The sequence below is a fragment of the Dermacentor silvarum genome, chromosome 6 (genome assembly GCF_013339745.2).
Source record: "Dermacentor silvarum isolate Dsil-2018 chromosome 6, BIME_Dsil_1.4, whole genome shotgun sequence".
NCBI lineage: Eukaryota > Metazoa > Arthropoda > Arachnida > Ixodida > Ixodidae > Dermacentor > Dermacentor silvarum.
Genome location: NC_051159.1, coordinates 11200834 through 11212459, shown reverse-complemented (window position 1 = coordinate 11212459; position 11626 = coordinate 11200834). Strand labels below are relative to the sequence as shown.

The following is an 11626-nucleotide window of genomic DNA, read 5'->3' as shown; positions in this document are numbered from 1 at the left end:
ATCTGCTCGACTAAGGCCAGGCGTGGTTGCCATCGATCTTCGCTCATAAACGGAATGAATCGCCGCCTCGAGAGCAGCTCTGTGATACACTGTTTTTTTTTTCTGTCTTGCAAGATTTCGTTTACTTCCTGGCAGCACAAACATTCTTCTTCTATTTCGATTGAACTGCAGTGCATGCAGGAGCACCTGTCGCAACAGAAATATACGTCAGGTAGAAAAAGACACCTAAAATAAGTTTCAGTGTCACGCCAGGCATACGGCCCGCACCGGATACCTAAGTGGGCATACGCATGAGTGCTTACATCACTTACTTTAAGGAAAGTGGAGATTGTTCAAAAGCGTGTGAAACGACAGGAGTGGGCTTTTACCTCTTGATCGTTCAACACAACCGGGAATCGAGGGCCAAAAAGCATAAAATAGAACTACAGTAAACCGCATAGATATGCATAACAACGTGCCAGTGACACACTTTTTTGTTTTTCGTCAAATTCCGCACGACATTGCAAGCAGCCCAAGCACGCCGTCGCGGCGTCGAACGCTGCTTCTAGCACCGTGGGTCAAAAACAGCACAGCTATACTGCAAAAATAAGCAAAATTCACTTACGTGCGGCGTATATTTTCTGGCACGTCTGCACCTTGTATTGTTATCTTAGTAACTTGGTAACTGCAAAATGCACTGTGCTGACAGCGCGTCTCCGCATTCACTGCAAGATCGAATAACGCAATTATTGCACGCATTGTTTGTTGCGGTCACAGCACAGCAGAATGCATCTTTGGACCTAATATCTACACTGAATTAAATTATATTGCAAATAAAAAAATGTCACAGTTTCGCCCTAAGGGCGAAGCAATGAATGCGATAGCAACACAGCAATGTCATACGAAGTAAGGTGAGCGGCTTGGTAACAATATGAATTGTAGTAAACATGAGCTGATTAAGTAAGCAGGTGTGCTGCGGGGTAAGTAGACCGACATGAAGAGAGACTCGATGACCACGAGAAGGCGCGTGTGAAACGGTGGTGTTGATGAGAAGCGCTTCCCGTGGGCAGCGCGCGTGCGAAGGGACACACCTGTAGCGCTGCACTGCCGATCCGGGCAGCATTACATGTGTAGCGTGCGTTGGAAAATGTGACCCGACTATTACTAACTGAAGCAACAAGCGTGGTGTGAGCGCGCACAAACAAACATGAAGAGATCACACTGAATGACTGCAGACAACGACTGTCAAAACGCTGGCAGGAAGCATACGCCGGCAGCGGGCGAAGGTACGTGCGGTCTATCGCTTCAACAGGAACTGAGCCGCGAATGCACGGCTCATAAAGGTCAGAGCCGTGTGGAGATAAGAGACTGTGCGGCGAGCGACGAGCGCGGTTGTTGGCAGAAGAAAAGTGCGCCACCCCCCCCCCCCCCCCCCCCCGCTTCCTCCGGCGCTGGCTTCCCGCTTCCTTGCTTGCGCGCGGGAGAGATAAGAGACCGTGCGGCCGAGCGACGAGCGCGGTTGTTGGCACAGTAGAAGTGCCCCCCCCTCCCTCCGGCGCTGGCTTCCCGCTTCGTTGCTTGCGCGTGGGGGATTAAGTGCGTTCGCTCTCCGTGATAGCGTGCGTCCCAGCACGCTTGCGCTCGGGCATACGGCGCGCGGTGAAGATTTAATCTATACGGAACCTCACGGCGACGGCGACGGCGACGGCGACGACGACGGCGACGGCTACGGCGACGGCGACGGCGACGGCGACGCCCGACGGCAGAAAATCCGGTTGAAGTGGTCCATATAATGCTATCGCAATAATAATTTCCATGTTATGTGTACCTTCAGGGCAATTAGGAAGTCGCACTTTATTACTTGCAAACCAGCAACAGTAGAATTCACTGTGTACAAAACGAGTCTCTCTTGCCGTATTCTGTTATAAGGACGCCCGGTATGAAATAATACAATCGCACTCTGACTGCTAAGGCTATATAACATGGTACAGCTCAGAAAAACTGTGACAGTATCGCCTGGTCAGTACCAGCCGATACTTGCCAACCCGGGTAAATGTCGCAATCAGGTCCTCGGATCCGGTGGGCTCCGGCCATTTCAATTTCCGCGCTGGCGATCGCGCTCGCGCTTGGCGTAGGTGTTTCTCGTTGTCGGGCCACTGGTTCAAACGCGTATGGTGTCACGCCAATCACCCCCTAAGTGATCAAAATTATCCATAACAGCAACTGAACTGTGCGAAATCGTCTGGAAGGTAGTCGCAGTACCTGGTGAGAAGCTCTCACGTTCCGACGGGCTCTCGTGGACCCATGGATTGACGTCACGGTGCGCTCCACCAATCATCGATGCGATCCGGATTCGCCGCGCGCCGCCCAGTCGCAGCTCGGAGTTTTTTTGCTAATAACGCCTTTTTGGCTGCGCCATGTCAAATTTCTTGTCGATTTTCGTGTTCAGTGTGTTCAAAAGTATCAAATGGTGCTTATAACTCGATTTTTTGGAAACCTGTTCAGTTTACCTTTAAGAAAGTCAAAACGCAATGACGCGCCCTCATATTCGAAATGCCGCAGGCCAGATAATGACACCTACAGGAAAATGTACTGCACGACTCCAGATAGGAAATACAGCTTTTGTCGCCTCTTTAATGATTTTGAAAGAGTGCTGCAGATCACTCATCTTTGGAATGGACTTCGTGCGGGAGTACTGCGCCGTGGTTAACATACGGGAAGGCGAGATAACCTTATCGAATAGTATAGACACGAGCCACGACGAAGAGCGCCAACGTACATCGTTACGTGTCGCCGACGACGACGTCTGCATAGCACCACTATCATGCAGTCTGATCGCCATCAGTTGCGGAGAACAGTTTAACAAGGACGGTGTAGCCGAATAATTACTAGCACTTCTGTTCCATCAAGTTGTTGCCATCGCTCGGCGTATCGTCAGCCTAATCGGTGGTCGCACAGAGGTAATACTGACAAATTTTACCAATAAACGCCGGCACATCAGTAAAGGCACCGCTGTGGCATACTTTGACGAATTTGACCACGTTCAATACTGCTTTGCTGTAAAAGAGGAATCACCCACCGATACGATGCCACATGCCTCCGTCATCCACGTTGACCCAGGTTTAGCACCGCAACTGAAACACAGTCTCAGGGAACTGCTTGACCATTTTACGGACTGCTTCTCTACAACGTCCCGAGTGCGTCAAACACCACTGCCGAAACACCGCATTGTTACGGAGGAAACAGCAATACCCATCCGGCAGCATCCTATCGTGTGGCTGAGAAAGAGCGTGAAGCAATGCAGCATCAAGTCAAGAAAATGCTAGAAGATGATGTCATCCAGCCGTCAAAAAGTCCTTGCGCGTCGCCCGTGGTACTCGTTAAGAAGAAGGATGGTAGCCTGCGGTTTCGTATCAATTATCGCAAGCCCAATCGGATTACGAAAAAGATGTGTATCCCTTACTATGCATCGACGATTCCCTCGACAGGCTACGGCATGCACGGTACTTCTCGTCGATGGACTTAAAAACTGGATACTGGCAAATAGAGGTCGATGAGCGGGTTCGCGAAAAGACTGCTTTTGTGACGCCTGATGGGCTCTATGAATTCAAAATTATCCCTTTTAGTTTGTGCTCCGCCCCAGCCACGTTTCAAGAGCTAATAGATACCGTTCTCTCAGACTTTATTCTGCTACATTTGATGAGCATATCAGACGGCCACGGTTAGTTCTTCAAGCCATACGGTCAGGTGGGCTTACTTTAAAACCTGAAAAGTGTCACTTTGGCTATGGAGAACGACAGTTTTTGAGCCACGTTGTAAGCCACACAGGTATCAGACCTGATCCTGAGAAAATCGCAGCTGTCGCAAAGTTTTCGAGGCCTACGGACAAGAAGGCAGTCAGACGCTTCCTGGGCCTATGAGCATATTACCGGCGATTTATTGCGGGTATTGCATGCATCGCCTCACCACTCACCTGGCTAACCAGAGAAGATGTCGCGTTTGTGTGGGGCGAGGAGCAGGAGGAGGCATTTAATGAGTTGCAGCACCGTCTACAAACTCCACCTGTTCTTGCCCACTTTGACGTGGATGCGCCCACAATGATCCACACCGATGCCAGCAACGTGGGTCTAGGCACCGTCCTTGTTCAGCGGCGAGACGGCGCTGAGCGAGTCATCGCTTACGCGAGTAGAACACTGTCACGTGCCGAATCGAACTACTCTACCACAGAGAAGGAATGCTTGGGCAGTTACCATGGGCAGTTACCATGGGCAGTTACCAAGTTCCGCCCGTACATATACGGTCGCCCATTTCAAGTCATTAGTGACCACCATTCTCTCTGTTGGTTGACCAACATGAAAGATCCATCTTCACGTTTGGCACGCTGGAGCCTACGGCTTCAAGAGTACGACATGACAGTGGTCTATAAATCGGGAAGGCAGCACTTAGATGCTGACTGCCTTTCCAGATCGCCGATCGAGTCGTCAGGCGGAGATGATGACGAATCCACAGGCTTTTTAGGAGCTGTTGATGCGGCCACCATCTCTCAACAACAACAAGAGGACCAGGAGCTCGCTTCTCTAATTGATTTCTTAGAAAGCCGCACCACAAACAAGCCTCGATTGTTCTCAAGGGACCTGTCGTCATTCCGCATACGCAACAGATTTCTTTTTAGAAAGAACTTCTCTCCAACAGGGAACAGATATCTACTAGTCGTCCCTAAAACTCTCCGCAATGAAATATTGCAGGCCTGTCACGATGAAGCTACCTCAGGTCACCTAAGGTACACAAGAACATTATCGCTCATCAAAGAGAAGTACTACAGGCCACGGCTCGCAGCACAGGTGAAGAACTATGTTCGAACGTGCCTTGACTGCCAGCGACGAAAAGTGCCACCTGCGAAACCTGCCGGACTAATACATCCTGTTCCAGTGCCTGAAACGCCGTTTGCACAAATTGGGATAGACCTTTTGGGCTCATTCCCAATATCTGCGGCCGGAAATAAGTGGATCATAGTTGCGAGACACTGCCTCACGCGATATGCAGAAACCAAGGCACTTCCGAGCAGCACAGCCGCCGAGGCCGCACAGTTCTTCATTGAAAACGTCGTCCTGAGGCACGGCGCTCCAGCGGTCATCGTAACCGACAGGGGAACCACGTTCACGGCTGAACTTTTGCGAACTACTAACGCTCAGTGGCACGGCACACAAAGACGACAGCCTATCACCCACAAAGCAATGGACTTACGGAGCGCCTCAACAAGACTCTCGCAGACCTGCTGTACATGTATGTTGATGTGGACCACAAGAACTGGGACCAAATATTACCCTACGTCACGTCTGCTTATAATACGGCTCGGCAAGAGACAACAATAATGACACCATTCAGTCTCCTCCACGGTCGACAAGTGACTGCAATGCTGGATGCTATGCGGCCTCATGATTCCAGGGATTCCGAGACTGACGCCGCAGATTTTACAGCACGCGCCGAAGAAGCATGACAGCTCGCGCGCGTTCGCATAACTAGCCAGCAAGACCGAGATGCCCGACGTTACAATCAACACCATCGATGCGTCGTTTACCATACCGGCCAAAGAGTCTGGGTTTGGACTCCAGTACGCCGCAGGAGCCTCGTGGAGAAACTTCTACGCCGATACTTCGGACCATACAAGGTTCTACGACGCCTTAGCGACTTCAACTATGAAGTTGTTCCTGACAGTCCATCCTGCTCGAGGCGCCGTATGAACCTGCCTGAGACTGTGCACGTGGTGCGCATGAAACCTTATTTTTCTGAATGACATGGGTACTCTCTTGTTTGCTGATCACCGGGTGCTACCCGACGAGCATCGGGACGATGCTCCTTCTGGAGAGGGCAAATGCCGCGACGCTATCTGTGCCCAACCACGCTGACAACGAAGAGGATGACCTCGAGCGTGCAAGCGAGGTGCTAGAGAAGAAGTTTGAACTGAGCGCTTTGTCCTAATTGTCTCAATTAAATACCGCTTTTCGCTCTTGTCTCCAATGATCCGTGACAATATGGACACACCGTGATTGAAACGGTCGTTTCCATAGAGTTTCATATTACTATAACTCTATGGTCGTTTCTGTTGGCTACACTTGTAAACGCAACGTATTGGCAGAAGCACGCGTTCTTTGATAAAAGGAGCATAAAGTTCGACGCTAACTCTCAGTGAAATACAAATATTATTTATTGGACTCTGGGTAAACGCTTTCAGTATGCAGCCGCTTACAAAAAATTACAAGGTTAATTGAATTTAAGCGAAATTAGATATTGGAGGAACTTAGGGATGAACTTCTTTTACCTCTTGTAGGTTCATAAGATGAATTGGCAAAAATTATGAAGGAACCAAATCCCGAGCAGTTAGTTTAAAACACAATTGCATGGCCCCAAAAACGTTCTTCTGAATTTGTAAGTAGCGTCTACCAAATCGTCTAAAGCAGCATATATTACTCTGTAAGTTTAGAGTATATTCGCATACGACGCATTATTTTGGTGTGTCTTGCATGAATCATCGCCACATTTGGATTTTGTTGGAACAAAATTTATTTGTGGGTGCAGGTGGGCGCTCCGGCACCCCGACGAGGGCCTACGTCATCTACGAGGTTGCCTTTACTCGGCGCGCGTCTCCGCTCGCCATTGCCGGCTCGCTGGGTCCCTGCATTTCGAGCGCCCCGAGGACTTCTGGACGGCCCAGAGCTGTTGGTCTTGGTTGTAGCTCCTCTCGGCTGCCTCGAGCGGCGGCGGGATCGTTCTTGATCTTGCTTCCTCTGGATGTTTGATTACGTCTCCCTCCGGCAGATCTTACACTTATCGATCGGGTATGTCTCGGGGTACATGCGATGCATCTGTCCCGGGCTCGGTAGCGATCCGGTCTGGAGATGTCTCAGTAGTACCGCCTGCGCTCGACTCAGCTTCGGGTGCGGGGGTGGGAGAGTCCTGCGAGCCAGGTGGTAGGCCTTCGTGATGTTATAGCCCCCCATGCGGTCCTTTTATTGCGATAGCAATTATATGGACACTTCAACCTGATTTCTGCCGTCGGCGTCACCATCGCCGTCGCCGTCGCCGTGAGGTTCCGTATAGATAAAATCTGCGCCGCGCGCCGTATGCCCCAGCGGAAGCGTGCGGGGACGCGCGCTATCACGGAGAGCGAACGCACTCAATCTCCCACGCGCAATCAAGGAAGCGGAAAGCCAGCGCCGGAGGGAGCAGGGGGGGGGGGGGGGGGGCACTTCTCTGCCAACAACCGCGCTCGTCGCTCGTCCGCACAGTCTCTTATCTCTCCCACGCGCACGCAAGGAAGCGGGAAGCCAGCGCCGGAGGGAAGCGGGAGGGGGGGGGGGGCGCACTTCTACGCTGCCAACAACCGCGCTCGTCGTTCGTTCTACCGCACCGTCTCTTATCTCCACACGGCTCTGACCTTTATGAGCCGTGCATTCGCCGCTCAGTTTCCGTTGAAGCGATAGACCGCACGTACCTTCGCCCGTTGCCAGCGTTTTGACAGTCGTTGGCTGCAGTCAATCAGTGTGATCTATTCATGTTTGTTTGTGCGCGCTCACACCACGCTTGTTCATTCAGTTAGTAATAGTCGGGCCACATTTCCCAACGCACGCTACACATGCAATGCTGCCCAGATCGGCAATGCAGCACTACAGGTGTGTCCCTTCGCACGCGCTGCCCACGGTAAGCGCTTCTCATCAACACCACCGTTTCACACGCGCCTTCTCGTGGTCATCGAATCTCTCTTGATGTCGGTCTACTTACGCCGCAGCACACCTGCTTACTTAATCAGCTCATGTTTACTACAATTCATATTGCTACCAAGGCCGCTCACCTTACTTCGTATGACATTGCTGTGTTGCTATCGCATTCATTGATTCGCCCTTAGGGCGAAACTGTGACATTTTTCTCCGAACCACGTCGGACGGTCTGTCGCCGGGGTGTGGTTGGTTAACGCTGGCGCCGCTGCGTGTGCCGTCTAATTGTGGTTGTCATTGTGGTCCGACGCGTCACCCGCGTGCGCCGGGAACCACTTTGTTCTCAGTTTTCTCTTGCAGTTTGGGTGCTTGCAGTGCGCGCTCGGCCTCCCTGCAGATTTTGCCTTTGGCGAAGTTTCGCACCGCCTTCTCGAGTCACTCAGTACCGTGTGGCAGTCTGCATCGGCGATGGTCAGGGCGATGACCACCTGCTTAGCTTGTTCTACTCCGGCGCTTCTCACGCTCGCTGCCGTCTTCGTGATGCCAGTCGACGCCACTATGACGACGCTGCGAAGGTGTTCCGTTGGTTTTCGTCCACGTCCACGTACTGCACGTGCTCGTCGTTGGCGTGCAGGTTGATGAGAGCCTTGGCCCTCGCCGCTCTTCTTCCCTTGGTGATCTCGGGATTCTTGTTCTTGGGTATGGGGTCGATTCTGGTCTGCCGTCGGGGACCTCTTCGGGGACGGGGTGATTCATCTCCGCCTCGTTCGAGCGTTCCATTCCCAGGTCGTACAGTATCTTCCTCCCGGCTTTGGTTGTGCACAGCCGCTCTAGTTGAGAGGTCCGTTGCGCTTCGGATATTTCTTCGAGCGTGTTATGTATCCCGAGTTGTAAGAAGCGGGTCGTGCTGGTGGACTCGAACAGGCCCCGTGCCGTCTTGTACGCTCTTCTGATGATCACGTTGATTTTGTTTCGTTCGTGTTACAGCCATCTGTGGTAGGCTGCAACGTACGCGACGTGGCTGATGATGAAGGATTGGACTAGCCTGATTAGGTTCTCTTCTCTCATGCCAGCCTTCAGGGACGTGACTCGTTTGAGGTGTGCCGTCGCGTGGGCTGCTTTTGCCGTGAGACGGGTGATGGTTTCGCTGTTTCTGCCATGTTTTTCGATGACAATGCCTATTATCCTGATTTTGCCGACCTCGGGAAACGCGTTGCCGAATTGGGTTACGATTCGGATTTTTTTCGTATTCGCGTTGTCTGGTCTTGCCTCTGCCGTTGTTGGTGGGAGTATGAGGATTTCTGATTTGTCGGCGAACATCTCAGTCTGGTGCCTACCATCTGATCTTCTATCACGTCAACGGCGGCTTGCAGCGCTCCCTCGATATGGGTGTCGCTGCTGTCGGTAACCCAAAGCGTGATATTGTCCGCGTAGATGGTGTGACTGACATCTTCGATGTCCGAGAGCTTCTCGGCCTCACCGATGGTAACCAGGTTGAACGGAATTGGCGAGACGACCGATCCCTGCGGTGGGCCGGTGCTCCCGAGCTTCTTCACTTGCGTCTGTAGGTCGCCTGTTCGTAGCTCGGCGGTCCTGTCCGTGAGGAAGTCCTTAATGTAGTTTTAGGATCTTTCGCCCATGTTGAGCTTGGAGACTTGGGACAAAATCGCCGGGTGTTTCACCTAATCGAAGGCGCTCTGTAAGTCGAGCCCCAGGATTGCCTTGTTGTCGCGGGCGCTGCCGCCATCGTCGATGATTTGGTATTTGAGCTGCAGCATCGCGCGCTGCGTGCTTAGATATTGTCTGAAGCCGATCCCCGTGGCCGGGTACAGCCCTTCTCGTTCCAGATAGTCTTGTCACCTGTTGAGCAGGACGTGCTCCAGCGCCTTGCCCTCGCAGGACGTGAGCGAGATGGGCCGGAGGTTGTCCCTGCCCGGCGGCTTCCCCGCTTTGTTGATCAGGATGGTCTTGGCTGTCTTCCACTATTTCGGCAGCACGCGCGCTATCCAGAACTTGTTAAAGTATTTTGCGAGGTTCTCAATCGAGCCGTCCTCGAGGTTCTTGATGGCCTTGTTTGTGACGAGGTCCTGGCCGGCCGCCGACCGGTTGTTGAGGTCGTGCAGGGCCGCGCGGACCTCCTCGACGTCCATGCCATGATCGAGCTTCGCGTTGGGTAGGCCGCCGTGCGGTGTAATGTGTCACATATCGCGTTAGTTAACTTTTACTCACGTGCAGTGTATCTCAAGTGTATTTTTTCACTTTTCTGCTCCTAACTTTATCCTATCACAAATCCTAACATATACTAACTCGTTAAGGTTCACACCTTTTTATAGAGAAACTGTTTTTCGACTAAATTCAGCGTCTGCTCCGAATGTCCGCTGCAGATACCGACCAATAATGTACTCAGAACCATGCGTGCCAGCGCAATGGTGTTTGGGGCAATTTTGTGAAGTGAAAAGTGTAGATTATGTTTAGGTATGATGCGAAAAATTGCAAACTTCTCCTTTATGGCGCTTTCAAGCATTACGAGGCTTTCAACAATGCCTTTTTGTTCTAAACTATAGCGGAATTCAAATCGAGGTTCAGGCCCCCGGCCGGGTTCAAGACAATTTACGTCCGCAAGCTTCTCGGCGTATCCATGTAAACCTCAGTATCAATAGAATGTAACCTCAGAGACTAACCTCAGGATTTTGTAACATGGCTTCTTGTGCGTACGCACAAGAAGCCATGGTACAAAAGCTTGTCATTTTCATCGGTGCTTTCGTAAACCTCGTTCTAACAGTGGACTACATTTTAAGATTTGTTCTTTATGTATACGACTCAGCATATCTGCTTTAAACATTAAACAAGTCTTTAGTAAACGCAGTGCGCTTGAAGTAATGATGAAGATATTCACAACTTCAGAAAAGTTGTTTGTTCGAATGAAGATAGTTCCAGGTAGAGATTCCTGTCAGCCGGAAACTTTGTTTAGTCTCTAAAGCTACGTAAACATCTGCAGCGCAACCTGTATTCTACTTCCATACGTTGTGTTTCATCTTAATTGGGTCAAGCCTATAAAAATCAAGGATTTGCAACCAGAGGTATTTTTTATATGAACTTGCGTCGTTATTCTGAAAAACTTACTGAAAATATTTTAACTATTGATTCAGAGAGGCGAGCCAATCCCACAAAGCCAATTTAGGAAAAGGTTGGAGGCTGTCACGCCGCATCGCTTGATACCGCAAGTTTCCAATGGGGCGGCCAAACATGACGCACCGCTTGCATTTAAACCGGAATTGAATGAAGAAAAAGACATATGCAGTGTTAGATATGTAAATAGGTTGTCCGGTACGTGAAATTGTCTTGCGCACATTGTATCTCTCCGGTAACACGTACTTCAAACACCTTTCTTTACCGACGTGTCAGATAATCATTTGTACTAGGTGGCATCATTTGCAGAATAGGTAGAAAAGCAAAATCATAGTAATCGATGACTTTTTCGGTGTGGAACAACTAACTTCAAAAAGTCACAGGCCTGCGCGGCACACGCAGCACAGTCACGGCCTAAGCTGGTGGAGCGGCTGAAGAGTAGCTCCAATTTGGGCACCACGCACAACAGGGTCTTCGCGGCAGTCTGTTCGCCTCGTTTTGGCGGCCTCCGACTTAATCTCGCCGATTTCACAGTCGAGGCATGTAAGCTTGCGCGTAAATATCATTCACGGTGAACATCGAACAAGAGACTTTGATAATGACCAAGTCAATTTCAGTTTCATTACTGTGACTGAGCTGGCAAGGGAGCCGTATCGACAAACTGACACTGACGCTTCACCCTTTTACATATCGCAGGTATACCTTTCGTCATTTCTGCTCTCAGTTTTCCAGTTGTTGCAACCGGGGGTCTTAAGCGAGATTAGCATCCCGAGAAGTTTTCTTTGTCTATTGGATAAGGAAAGTCT

At 50.8% G+C, this 11626-nt stretch overlaps 1 pseudogene; it reads right to left on the bottom strand.

Moving 5' to 3' along the window:
- Positions 1-6592: 6592 nt before the first annotated feature.
- Positions 6593-9597, bottom strand: LOC119454967 (uncharacterized; annotated as a pseudogene).
- Positions 9598-11626: the final 2029 nt, after the last annotated feature.